Source organism: Procambarus clarkii, chromosome 27 (genome assembly GCF_040958095.1).
Source record: "Procambarus clarkii isolate CNS0578487 chromosome 27, FALCON_Pclarkii_2.0, whole genome shotgun sequence".
NCBI classification, from domain to species: Eukaryota; Metazoa; Arthropoda; class Malacostraca; order Decapoda; family Cambaridae; genus Procambarus; species Procambarus clarkii.
Window position 1 is genome coordinate 45,275,457 of NC_091176.1, and position 15,341 is coordinate 45,290,797.

Below are 15,341 nucleotides of genomic sequence, written 5' to 3' on the forward strand. Positions count from 1 at the left end.
ACCTTCAGAAATAATGAATCAGTGTCGCCATATAAAACTGTCGCTCCAATTCCATTTTCATCTTTAGTATAAAAATGTTGAGCCCGATTAAGATGATACCGACCATAACCAGTAACCATGCATGGGACCAGTTCATCTGCGAGTAGTTTAATGGTCGCCATTGCCCCATAAATAGAATTTACCATAATCTTAAGAGCGTTAGCTTGAGTGGTCATTCCTAATTTTTTCATAATACCTCGTTCATTTACTAATTTTTCACATATCTGACGTAATGGTGATTGAGTGTATGGTTTTCCTTCTTGGACTTTAACACTAACATAAGCAAAATAAGGATCTTCATCCATAATAAGTATATGAAATAAATTTTCATCAACTTCTGGGAGTTGACAACGTGAAATTCGAGTCACGAACCCTCGATTTAAATTATAGTCAATAATTAAACTAGGATATAATGAACAAAAATCAAAAACAAATATTGAATGAGTATTAGAAGCTAAATGTACTCCAATTTTCGGTTCAAGAACTTCAGCGCCTTTGTAAGTGTTTTTTCTACCTGTATCCAAATGATCCTTTTGTTCGATGGAATGTCTAGCGTATCTATTTTGTGGAAGAATAAGACCTATTTCCCATTGAGATTGTGAATAACAGTTTACTTTATTAATGAGATGTTCGTCAATAGGAGCCGTATAAATTGAATTAAGTAAATTTATAAGGTAACGTCTCACAATAGCTGTAGAACTGGCACCAAGACAATGGTATGGGTCAAGGTCGCCCATACGAGATAAACCCATTGTTATTCTAATAGTATTAAGGTGCCCATTCAATTGAGTGACCAGATCCACATCTACAGTACAATAATCTAGAAAATTTTCAAAAAAAAAACTATCCGGTTCCTCTCCATTGTCTTCTAAATTTTTATACATTTTATTTATAGCTACAATATTAAAATCTACTTTATTGCGGCCCATTATAGCTTCTGCACAAGCATCTAAACTATCAGAAGGTGGTTCAAGAAACTTACCAACTGGAAAATTTTTTTTACGGCAAATCATAACATCTACATCTAAAATCCAAGGTGGAGTCATATGGGGTACGGTTCTCATATCACAATATGACCTTAAAGTGTAAGTGTGGAAAAATAAATGTCCAGGTAAAAGACCATGAAATAGTGCTCGTTTGAAGAGGAATGGATGGTCGTATCCATCAGTGTTATAACCAGTAGCAAAAATATGTTGAGGTTTGCTTAGTAACTCCAAAGATCGAGAAAGAGTTTGTTTTTCTTCAGAATATATTTCAACATGGATCGAAATTCCTTGTTTAGTTATCATGGAAAATTCTCTATTTTTGTTTTGAGAATTTGGATAATATACAACCAAGAGGGTATTTATGTCACTTCATTCAGTTGGATATTGGGCATTCATTACAGTTGCTGTCTGAAAAGAAGTAGCAACTAACCTATCATTTGAACTATCCCCTAGAGGAATGGCACCAGTTAAATCATGCCGACTAGTTTCTATATCAAATGAGAGGATCCGATATGGTGGAAAAAAGTTGTCGATATCCCCACTCACAAAAACAAGTTGATTGTCATGTACTTTAAATAAACCCCTAGATTGAAATTTTGGATTGTGTCGTCGTTCACAGTCAAAATAACATTGGTATGAATTAAAATATTTACCCATAGCATTAATACCAAATGGATGATAGTTATATTTTAGAAAGTTAAAGAGATCCATACACCTACAATAACCTTTACAAAAAACGCGAGCGGCGTAACCTCGATATTTTTCCAATTGCAAATCTTCCAATGAGGCTTCGCCCATAATCAAATGACTACTCTGACTATGTTTAGCTTCAAGAGTATAATAATCTATCAGCCCACAATTATACAAAAATATCATAGAACGATCAAATAGTTCACGTTGTTGTGTAACTAAAACTAAGTGATCAAAATTTGATGCATCAAAAATTACTCGTATAGGGTCTTGTGGTACTATATTTTCACGATTTAAACCACTATCTTGAATTTGACTTTGAGGCACTGGAATCCCATAAAATTCTTGTTCTTCAACATTCCATGAATATATCCACACATAATCTAGCATGGATAATTCAACTAGTTTGGGTTTCATATTTAAGTTTACAAGAAGAGAAAGGTAGAAGAAGGATAAATATACTGTCATATATTTTTTTTATTTTTTTTGTTCTTGTATTATAATACTATAATATTCTTCTGCCATATAAATATAACACAATTAGTTTTTTTATATAGTGAAACATTTTACATTTGTTTAATCAATTTCATCATTACTTGACTTGATGATAACACTTTCAAATAGTACAGTCAACATTTTTAGTTTGTCACTATTTAATGACTTTGCATGTTGATGAATTATATCTGTTATTCTAATGAATGATATTGATTTATTGTCAGTCATTAAATAATCCTTAACCCATTTATTTTTCTCTGGAGAGAGATTGGGAAAAATAATATGGATATAAAATGTATTTGAACAGAGTGTTATTTGATAAAAAACATCTAATTCTTTATAATCTAATTCTTTATCGTTTTCTATAAATAAAATTTCTAGATCAATATTAGCAGTTGTTTGCTTATCATGATCTTTCTTTTTCAACTTTTTTTGTTTTGTTTTTGTTTTTTACTTCTTCTTCTGCAAATCCATTATTAATGCCAAATGGGACAGTTAAGAGTTATTTAATTTCTGCATAATGAACACCACACCATCTTTAACTGTAAAAAAAAAAAAAAAAAAAGGAAATTACCATAATTTATTAGAAAAATTGACTATTTCATAATGAAAGTATATCATTTCAGAGAAAAATGAGGCAAAAAAAAAAAAGGACAGTTCAATAATTTGAAAATTAAATTTAATTAATTAACACTTTTCTGAGAACTTCATTTGGATTTACGGAAAGATTTATTTAAGTGCTTGTCGGATCACGACTTACATTTACGGACTGTGTTATAGTGGGTATATACTACTCCATCGACTTGGGGTTTGTATGAATATGTTTGCCATTAAATTTCTTGTTTTCTCTAATAGGCACTACAGTGCCTATTTGAGAAAACGGTAATGTATTGTAATTTGAAGGAGAGACTATTGAATTGGTGACACAACGTGGGTAATCGCGCACTCCACACACTCTTGTGTTGGCCGCGATCATGATTCTACATTTATATCCATATGTCTATGTAGAGAATTTTATTCCGAGCACTATACAAAAAAAAAAAAACGGTTAACTTGAAAAACATGAGCAAATTAAAAAAAAATTTTATGCTCATGGGTACAATCACAACAGTGTTGTCGCTGCTGAAATCACGGCTAACGCTTCGCCCAGTTCCTACACTCGTGTGGAACATTAATTAGACATTGATAGGCATATGTCTGGGTGGGGAATTTTATTGTGAGTTCCGTGATATCAAAATAAGGGCTGTAGGATGACTGTGAGGTTGGTAACAAACGAAAGAGTATGAACATTTTGGGTGTCACGGCGAGTCATCTTCGTCTTTATTTACTTCGTGGTGGGATAGCAAATGCTTTGGTGACATTCACTTTTTTGTGCACTAAAGTGTTTTAAACCTTTAATAATCAAATATATGACAAAAGGATAATAATAATAATAATAATAATACAACTTTAATCTTACTGTGAATCCTCCAGAAGTAGGACGACCAGTATGTTGCTTATTGATTGGTCAAAAGATAGATGGATACTGAATGTGTTGTGGAGCGGTGGGTGTGTGTGGCTGGGAGCAGGTTGAGCACGATGTGGATGAGGCACACTGGAGCCACAGACCTTCTAGTGCCTATTTGAGAAAACGGTAATGTATTGTAATTTGAAGGAGAGACTATTGAATTGGTGACACAACGTGGGTAATCGCGCACTCCACACACTCTTGTGTTGGCCGCGATCATGATTCTACATTTATATCCATATGTCTATGTAGAGAATTTTATTCAGAACACTATACAAACCAAAAAAAACGGTTAACTTGAAAAACATGAGCAAATTAAAAAAAATTTTTATGCTCATGGGTACAATCACAACAGTGTTGTCGCTGCTGAAATCACGGCTAACGCTTCGCCCAGTTCCTACACTCGTGTGGAACATTAATTAGACATTGATAGGCATATGTCTGGGTGGGGAATTTTATTGTGAGTTCCGTGATATCAAAATAAGCGCTGTAGGATGACTGTGAGGTTGGTAACAAACGAAAGAGTATGAACATTTTGGGTGTCACGGCGAGTCATCTTCGTCTTTATTTACTTCGTGGTGGGATAGCAAATGCTTTGGTGACATTCACTTTTTTGTGCACTAAAGTGTTTTAAACCTTTAATAATCAAATATATGACAAAAGGATAATAATAATAATAATAATAATAATAATAATAATAATAATAATAATAATAATAATAATACAACTTTAATCTTACTGTGAATCCTCCAGAAATAGGACGACCAGTATGTTGCTTATTGATTGGTCAAAAGATAGATGGATACTGAATGTGTTGTGGAGCGGTGGGTGTGTGTGGCTGGGAGCAGGTTGAGCACGATGTGGATGAGGCACACTGGAGCCACAAACTGAAGGTCTGACGGAGGGCTCAGGGTGCTACTCTCCCGGTGGAGAGAAGTGGTGGGGGGGGGGCTCTTAATTTATATGACATTATGTCTCATTGTTCGTTGTTGCTAGTGAGAAAGCAAATGTTTTTCATTAGTTTGGGAGTTGACCCTTTTACCCATTTAATCAACCAATATAGATTTCTGAGCCTACTGGGTTTTATTTATCATATCTACAGTTTAAACTGTGTATGAAGTCAATTTATAAACTAGCACCACATCCTAAATAATTTCATTCACTCTCTCATTCACTCTCTCTCTCTCTCTCTCTCTCTCTCTCTCTCTCTCTCTCTCTCTCTCTCTCTCTCTCTCTCTCTCTCTCTCTCTCTCTCTCTCTCTCTCTCTCTCTCTCTCTCTCATTCACTCTCTCTCTCTCATTCACTCTCTCTCTCTCTCTCATTCACTCTCTCTCTCTCTCTCTCTCATTCACTCTCTCTCTCTCTCTCATTCACTCTCTCTCTCTCATTCACTCTCTCTTTCTCTCTCTCATTCACTCTCTCTTTCTCATTCACTCTCTCTCTTTCTCACTCACTCTCTCTTTCTCATTCACTCTCTCTCTCATTCACTCTCTCTCTCTCTCTCGTTCTTCTTTTCTTTTCTTTTCTTCCACTAAAATTAAACTAAATTATAAAATATCTTCCAGACAGTCAGCAGCGAGAATTCCACGTGGTGTATAAATTCTACTGTCATAACCACAAATAAGTAAACAAGTACAATACAATAGTTTTATATAAGCATATCCATATAGAGCTATGTCTTTATTAGATGCATCACGTGACAGTTGGGCCATTTTAATAAAGCTTTGACGGTTCATTCCTTCAAGAAAACTTTGATGAGCTCGTTCATTTATTTTGCCGACAATCTGCCATAAATGATCGATTGAAAAACGAGATGATTCAGACTGAATCATACATTTTATAGTATTATTATTACTTACACTAGGAAATATTTTTTCAACAAAATCAACATAGGATGGTGTAGGTTGACGAATAAACTGTAGTAAATCATTATAAGATATCGAAAAAACTTTTTGAGTTTTAGTTATTTTATGACAAATCTTTCTAAGATGAATGAATATATCATATGCTCTCGAGGAAGATTCAGTTATAGCTAAACGATACAGAGCTCCATGAATTTCATTTCTATTAAGACCATATAGGTAATATAACATTAAAATTTCATCATGATCAAAAGCTAAACGTAGACTACCTGGTAAGACAAAATTTGTACGAGGATGGAAAAGAATAACGGCTTCAGCTTCAGAAGCCACATTATGACTTACTGGAATAACTTGCATGGCATCACCATCGAAGTCGGCATGATTACCATGCACAATGCTAGTGGGGATAGCCATGACTGGATAGATCCAAAAAGCTTTCACCCGATGTAAGGTAAAATTTCTATCATCAAGTGTAGGATAACGGTGGGCAAGAACATAACGTGGACAATCTAGTCGTCTCCATACACTAATAGGAAGAATACATTCATCTGGTCCAAGTTCATTACAGGGGGTAATAATGACGCGGGCTGAACCAATGTATCGTTTATTGTGTCCATGTTGACGTATAGAAGAAAATTTACCACTTTTCATTCGACTCAACACTGATCCATAACTCGTTTTAACTTTACTCATATTTACACTAGGATCTGAAATAAGTTTTTTGTAAAACGGCAATGATCGTTGATGATTCATACGGAAGGCTAAAGGTGGAATTAACCGGTGAATTCCATTCGATAACTTTATATGCACACTATAATTAAGTTCAATAGGATCATTTCTTAATTCAAATTGTGATTGGGTTGTAAGTCGCTCAAATAATATTCTTGGGTTTCTAAAGAGGAATTTATCATGAGTGTTATTATTATCTGCTTTTGATGAGCTATTTCCTTGCCAAATATGATTAAGGTAAATTCTAAATTCAGCATATGAATGTTCATATTTTGTTTGGCACGCTTTACATTGCCATCCACCTGTTGTTGGACGAAAAATACGGTTTCTCACTTTAAGATAACGAAAAATAGCATTAGAAAGACCCTGGACTGAATTTGCATTTGGGAATACACTTGATAATAATTCTTCATGGGGTTTGAAAATTAAATGACATTGAGAGCACTTTATAAAACGAGGATAACTATCATTTAAGTTTCTAGTTAAAACTTTATAATTACTCATGTAACGTTTAAATTTATTTCGATCAATACAAATTACACAATTTACAAAGTAACAACTAGGACAGATTGACTGACTAAATGCTATGAAATATTTTAGATCTGTCTTAACCAGTTGGTTTGTTAATTTAGATATTCGTATATACTTATACGATATATTTTCATTTCCAATATTTTGTTTTCCTTTCATGTTGCTTTCAAAATTAGTAGATTTAGATTTAATGTTGCAAATATTTAATACAATGTCATCATAAGTTTCTAATGAAATTTTTAAAGGTTTTATTGCATAATATGATTGTTGTTTTTGTCCCAATTGGGAAACTTTTTTACCCATGAAAGCTTTTTCGATATTTAATGATGTATTTTTATATCCCCTAATAGGCATTAACCATTTGTAAGAGGTCATTATTGTGAAAGAATGTTAGTATTTATGAAAAAAATATTACATCGCATTCCTATATAAAGTACAGTACCCTTCCTTCTGATATTATTTATTCTCTGACTCCCAAACCTTACAATGGTTAGGAAGAATCCCACTCAAACTAAAACTTCAGCATCAGTTATGGACATGGCAACAATTGCTAATCAACCTGAAGTGGTTGAATTAACTAACAAGAAACAATCACGCAAAAGGAAATCACAATCTCCTAATGCTCTATATCGTAATTTAATGATTATTAATGAAGAACAGGAAGACGAAAAATATTTAATTACATACAATTCAGGTAATAGGAAACTGAAAACCAAGGAAGAAATTATCCAAAAAGTGGATGAAACTTTTCATGTATTTAAAGAAAGTCAAAGAGAAGAAAGTAAATACCGCATCATTGCAGGGCAGGTAGATAAAAAAATGGACAAATGCGAAAGTATTTTGATTAAGTTTTATAAAAAAACATTGCCACCATCAATTCCAAATATACCCATTCCCGAAGTTGTGGTAATGGAACCTGATGAAGGAAAAGGAAAAGAAATTTCGGCTTCAGAGTTATCAGTAGAAGAATCATCGCAAGCATTTATATCTCCATCTCCATCAACATCCACAGCAAAAACAGACGCTAGCCTTATCCAAGATCCATTATGTTCCTCAGAAAAAGTTGTTTTTAACACCCCTCCATCTTCACCATCACCATCATTTCCTTAGGTACTTAAATTACTGCCACCACCACCACCACCACCACCACAACAACCACCACCAACTCCAACTTTATCCACCACCCCCCCCCCCCAAAAAAAAAAATGTGGTAATAGAACAGATGATGATGGAAAAGAAGAAAAAGAAGAAGAAGAAAAATTTCAAGTACTATATATCTCATATCATTGTTCCATTTTGATCACCATCATAATTCCCTTAGAAACTTAAAATAGAATATTAAAAAAATTGTATAAACTATATGAATTATAAATTTATAACTATAACCACCATAATATAATAAACAAAAATATATAACTTATTTTTTTTTTCCTAATATATATATATAGCTTACCATTTCATTCACTATAATTTAGTTCAACATGTTGAAGAACAAAATAGACATAGGACAGATTACATCACTATATCAACCTCCTCCAGATGGTTGTTATGCTGGTGTTGTTGTTGATAGTATATTTAAACATAGAAAACTGACAATAATGAAGAATATTGAAACTATTTTAAAAAGTCTTAATTATCAGCTTCTCTATTTACCATCAAAAAGTAATGAGAATAATGGCACTTATGATGATCTATTACAGATGTTAGAGATACTTCCACCCAAACTACCAATATGTACCAATTCCTTTCTTGTTATTTATGTGACGCGTGGTAATGCAAATGGATACAATGAAGACGAAGAGTTACTAAATGTACCTCATTATAATAGTTCACCTCTAAATATCAGGCGGCTAGTCGAACAATTTGAAAATGAAATTAACCGGCCCAGTCTTCAAAAAACATATATATTTATTGTGGTTACTGACAACAGTAGCAGCAAAAAAGACTCCTCAGAATCCTCTTCCTTTGTATCTTTTTATACAAAAGCTAACACTAATGTAATGTATGTTAGAACAGAGACATCAACCACATCTTGTTTAGACAAAATACTCCTAATGAATGCTGACCTAAGATCTATTGTATCAATTATTTTAGGGGAATTAAATTCTCTGTAACACTGTTATGAATATGAGAATATATATCGTTGGGAGTTGAATTTTCCAACTGACATAAATTATCAGACAGCTTACTGGGACGAATATTAATGTAATAATGTTGTCGACATTGTGGACATGGAACAATAATGGGCAACAGGCTAGGATAGCTATTTATAACATATGCTATGTTGGAATCTTTTCTAAACCGATCATCTTTCTGGCTATATTTGGCCAGTGTGTGGAATATTCGCCAATAAAATGGGCCCCAAAATTTTGTACCCATACGCTGAGGCAAAGGATATGTTTTTGTGGTAGCTGTCGTATAATGCAATGAACCGGGTGGAAATTTAGATGTGGCTGTTGAAATGAAAGATAATTCGCCTTCAACAAGAGGTACTGCCCCATCAGCTTCTAGTTTATTCAGAAGATCTACCAAATTTGAAACTCCATTAATGCGAAAGTTTGTCTGAAAAAGTTGTTGTAAATATTTTAAGCGACTGATATCATTTGTTATATAGGTTTCTAAAGCAAAGAATGAAGGCTTAATTTTATATTTATTATTATTCTTAATTTTACTGTTAATAATAGACTGGGCCTCGAATAAGAAAATATTATGAAGTTCCTTGGGACTTTTTAGTTGGATACCATTATTATCTCTGTCATCATCACCATCTTCATCATCTACATAAACCACCATATTGACGACTGTTTGAAGTGTATATAAAAAGGATGAAATTAAGATATTATTGGCGGACTGAATAGTTGATGAGTTGGTTTGATAAGAAGGGTTTAGAGCTTGAATGTAATAATCTAAGATTATTGAAAACGTATATAATATAAATGTTGGTAAACATAAAATGGCTGGAAATTTTACGTTCCTTTTATTATCAAAAAACAGTTTATAATTGAAAAGACACTGCTGTTGCTGCTGCTTTTCCATTTTTTGTATTTCTTAAAAACAATATTAATGTTTTAATGATAATTTGTACATGACCCTGGTAACGGGAATATCTTGAGGTTATATTGAGATGATTTTGGCTTATTTAGTGTTCCCGTGACCGGATCCTAGTTAGACCAAGCCGCCAGTGACAGCTGATTAACTCCTAGGTACCTAATTACTACTAGGAATCAGGGGCATCAGGGTGAAAGAAACTTTACCTAATGTTTCTCGCGGGCACCCAGGATTTCGATCCAATGTGCGGTCAACTCAGCTGAGCAGAACAATTTCATTTCGTTAATTTAGATATGAGGTGGAGTATTTTGGAAAAAGTTTTTTTTGTTTTGTTTTGAATTATCCTAAATAAAAAACAATAAGCAATGACTGTATTTTTAATAATAATATTATTCTTTATAACAGTTATAATAATTATTTATTTATGTAAAAGAGGAGAAAGAGGAAGAGACAAAGGAATAGATGCAGCAGGTGGAAGTGTAAGTGGCAGTGAAGGAGGAGGTGAAAGAACAGATGCAGGTGGTAGAGGAAGTGAAGGAAGAGGAGGAGGAGGTGAAAGAACAGATGCAGGTGGTAGAGGAAGTGAAGGAGGAGGAGGAGGAGGTGAAGGAACAGATGCAGATGGAAGAGGAAGTGAAGGAGGAGGAGGTGGCGACAAAGGAACAGATGCAGGTGGAAGAGGAAGTGAAGGAGGAGGAGGAGGAGGAGGTGAAGGAACAGATGCAGATGGAAGAGGAAGTGAAGGAGGAGGAGGAGGTGGTGGCAAAGGAACAGATGCAGATGGAAGAGGAAGTGAAGGAGGAGGAGGAGGTGGTGGCAAAGGAACAGATGCAGATGCAGATGGAAGAGGAAGTGAAGGAGGAGGAGGAGGCGACAAAGGAACAGATGCAGGTGGAAGAGGAAGTGAAGGAGGAGGAAGAGGTGGCGACAAAGGAACAGATGCAGATGGAAGAGGAAGTGAAGGAGGAGGAGGAGGTGGTGGCAAAGGAACAGATGCAGATGCAGATGGAAGAGGAAGTGAAGGGGGAGGAGGAGGAGGAGGAGGAGGTGGCGGCAAAGGAACAGATGCAGGTGGTAGAGGAAGTGAAGGAAGAGGAGGAGGAGGTGGCGGCAAAGGAACAGATGCAGATGCAGATGGAAGAGGAAGTGAAGGAGGAGGAGGAACAGATGCAGATGGAAGAGGAAGTGAAGGAGGAGGAGGAGGAGGAACAGATGCAGATGCAGATGGAAGAGGAAGTGAAGGAGGAGGAGGTGGCGGCAAAGGAACAGATGCAGATGGAAGAGGAAGTGAAGGAGGAGGCAAAGAAATTCTTCAAGGCCTATTACAATCTTCTTCAATTAGTCAAATTGAAAATTCTGTGCCTCAGGAACTGGTACAATTCTCTATGACTCAAACAGGGAAACAATACAACAGGAAATCAATTTTAGAATCACTATTCTTCCCTTTTATTGAGGAAGATATAAGAATAAAAACAGTTTTTTTCATTGTTCCTACATTACCATTATCATATAATCTTAAGAATAAATTTGAAATTGAAAATACCATAGTAAAACCTTTTAATACCTTTCTTATTAATTATAATAATGCTCACAAATATTGGCATAATAGTGAATCTTTTCACATAAATAAAATATTGCAAAATTGTGTATATGATAAAGGATATTATTCCAAAAACCCAATTGTTTTAATATTTCCATGGAATATTTCAGATAGTGTTGACGTTACTGATTTCAGTGAAATACGAGATGTCCAGTTAAATAATCATATAGAATCAATACGAGTAAGATCACAAAATGAATCCAAACCAATTACATGAATAGACTCTGGATATCATGTACCCATGCAGCCAGTCAAGATTTATTTATACAGGGATTTTCAAAATATGATTTCCCAATGGAAGAAGATTCATTACCGCCATTTGTGGTAATGAAACTTGAACTTCAAGAAGGTAACAATGAAGTGGAATTTAAAATTGAGACAAGGAACATTATATTTAAAAATATAAAATTGAACATTAAGGTAGAGGGGTCTGAAGATATGGATATGGTAGAAGAGGTGGAGGGAAAAAAAGGAGAAACTGGAGAAGGAACCACCATTTTCATATAATCCCAATAGACCATTATATACTACTACAGTTCGTTCTCTTCTTTCCTTCCTTCAAAAATATCAATTATCCTCCTCTCTTTTTTGTTTTTAATGATGGTAAAATTATCATATTATTTTTTAATAAACTTGAATCCAATTCAAATTTCTATAAAAGTTATGATACAAAAAATCTAAATAATAGAACAAAATGAAGGAAAGTAGTCATGTACCTATGCCAAATATCAGGATGAGATGAGATTGTTGAACCTCTCCCCCTACTCCTGGTAACCCCAAAATACTATGATGTCAACAGATGGGAGCAGACAGTAGAGAATCCAACATTTGTATAAGGAGAAGGATTATGGGGAAATTTATTTTCTCTGTTTATTACTTCAGCCAACAACATATCCTTCAACATCGATCTTAACAGACGTCTGGAATACACCATCATACAGGGTCGTCTCTCGACACCAACCAAAAATTTGGGTATCATGAGCTTCAGGATGGCCATAATGAGGTGGAATGTAAGCTGTTAGCTAAAAATATTATTGACCTAGTTCCATTTGATAGAATTAAATTTAATATCAATGTGGAAAGTGATTAGTAATAAGAAGGAAAAGAGGACGAGGATAAGGAGGGAAAGGATGAGAAGTCAGGATTGTGTTGGGACCTTCAGTGAGTGGTCCACACTTGATTAGTGTAAAACAGCTAATAATAATGTAATGATATAAATTATCGTTTCTCCAAATCTCAAAGGGCTTAATCTGTATTTTTTATATATATATATAAATATAATAAGAAACTAAGACTATTTTTTTTCTAAATATGAGCTTCAAAAAGGGAGGAAGATATGATGGATTTTTTCTAGTTAATAATTTAATAAAGTCTCAAGCAATTACAGCCCCTTCTATTCTACAATTTGCTGCTGCCAATTATGGTTTAGATGATTGTCTAGGTACTCGACTGCTTTTAGAAAAAGACAAGGATTTGGTGGAAACAAATGTATAGAAAAATTTAATCTAGGAAAATATATATACCAGTCTTATCAAGAGGTCAATGAATTGGTAATTAAATTCGGCATTGGTTTAAACTATTATTTTAACTTTAATAATAATAATAATGATAATAGGGTAAATCAACAACAATCGATTGCCATATATGCTGAAACCCAGAAAGAATGGCTTATTGCAGCTCTTGGATGCCTTAGACAACGGGTAATTGTCGTCAGTCTTCCAACAAACTTGCCCCCAAAACAATTATCAATTCTCTTTTGAAACAGAAATTCGAATTATTATTACCTCTTGTGGACCATTATTAGCTAAACTCCAGAAGGAAATTTTACCTACTTGTCCTCAAATAGATTATGTCATTATCTTAGATGATCATATCAATAAAATAGGACCAACAGTTTCACCATATAAAACGAGTGACAATTTTAACATAATTCCATATTATAGTTTAATATTTGCCGGCCAAGAAATGAGGATAAGGATAACATTAAATATATTGATGAGAGTGATGTGGCATTTATCATGTATACCTGTGGTACTATTGACGAACCTAAAGGAGTGAAGTTAACTCATGGTAATATTTTCTCTGCGGTATCAGCATTTTGTATTCGTGCTGATTATCGACAATTGGGGAACTTATACTTAGCATATCTTCCATTGGCTTATGTCACAGAATTAATAATTGAATTATCTTGTATTGCTATGAATATTACAATTGCCTATTCCTCACCCTCTACATTAACTAACAAAAGTCCGCAGATCTTGAAGGGATGTCATGGGGATTTTATTGAAGCTCAACCTACTTGTGTTCTTTTTGTATCCTCTATGTTAAAATATATAATGAATGGAATTACAAAAAATAATTATTCAATTGGGATCATATAGCCTTTGAAAAAAAAAATAAACTGAAATGGATTACTCATGTTTGGGATAAATATATTTTACGGAAAATATGTGAGCAGTTTTTTGGTAATCGATTGATGACAGTTATCACTGGAGGTGATTTAATTTCAAAAGAGTCATACCAAAAGCTTCGAACGCTATTCAATTGTTCAGTACCATAGGGTATGTCCATACCATAGGGTATTGTCCATATGTCCATTGTCATTGTCCAATTGTCCATACCATAAGGTATGGTACCACAGAAACTACGGCTTGTATTACTAGCAGCAACAAAAGTTATGATGTATTACATTGTGGTGATCCTAATTATAGAGTAAAACATATCATTAATTGATTGGATTGAAGGAGATTTTAAAACGACAGATAAGCCGCATCCTAGAGGGGAAGTTGTAGTGAGTGGTCCTATGGTGGCCCGAGAATATTCAAGGATTACTGGAAAAGGAGATGATGGTGGAGACTTTTTCTTATCCAAAAGAGGTATTTGGAGTTTTAAAACTGGTGATATTGGGGAGATTAATTGTGAATCAGGAATGTTACGCATAATTGATCGTAAAATAAATTTCCAGAGATTAAAGAATGGCGAATATGTAAGTTTAGGTGAGATCGAATCTCTCCTAAAGACTCACCCTCTAATTGATAATGTATGTGTTTATGTTATCCAAATTCTAATATAATCTTAGCTTTAGTTGTGCCATCGCCTCCTATGATTATAAAGATGAGTACCCATTTAAATATTCATTCGTCAGATGTAAGGGTACTTTGTCGACATTCCTGTATAATTAAAACCATTTTAAATGAGATTAGGGCTTATGGTAGGAAATATGGAATTTGTCATTTACCTTCAGCAGTATATCTCTGTCAATTTCCGTGGACTCCAGAATCTGGTTTGGTTTCCTTAACTTACAAAATTAGGCGGCATGTCATTTTCAAATATTATGAGGAAAAATTGAAAGCCATGTATGTGGCCCTTTTAAAATAAAAAATATAAAAGGGAATTTTAATGATTGATTATCCTCCTCCTCGTAATCTGAATACCAAGTGGAGGGTTGAATCCTTTTGAATATTATAATCACTTATAGTGTGTTGATCATCTAACTGTTTCCCGGAAAATATCAACCTCTGTTGATCTGGTGGTATACCTTCTTTATCTTGAATTTTGTTTTTTACACTTTGAATAGATTCATTAAACTCCACATCTACTGTTATTGATTTTCCAGATAAAGTTTTTACAAATATTTGCATTTTGGTAATTTGTTTATTTTTATATATATTTTTTTTAATAATAATATATAATTTTATAATAATAAAAAATATGAATGTTGAACATAACTCTTATGATTATAAAGGATATCTCAATAAATTAGAAGAGTTAAAAATGTACCAATTAAAGTTAACTTATTACTTATTTGATCAAACTAGAATATTATGTTATAATATTACTATTGAACTGGAAA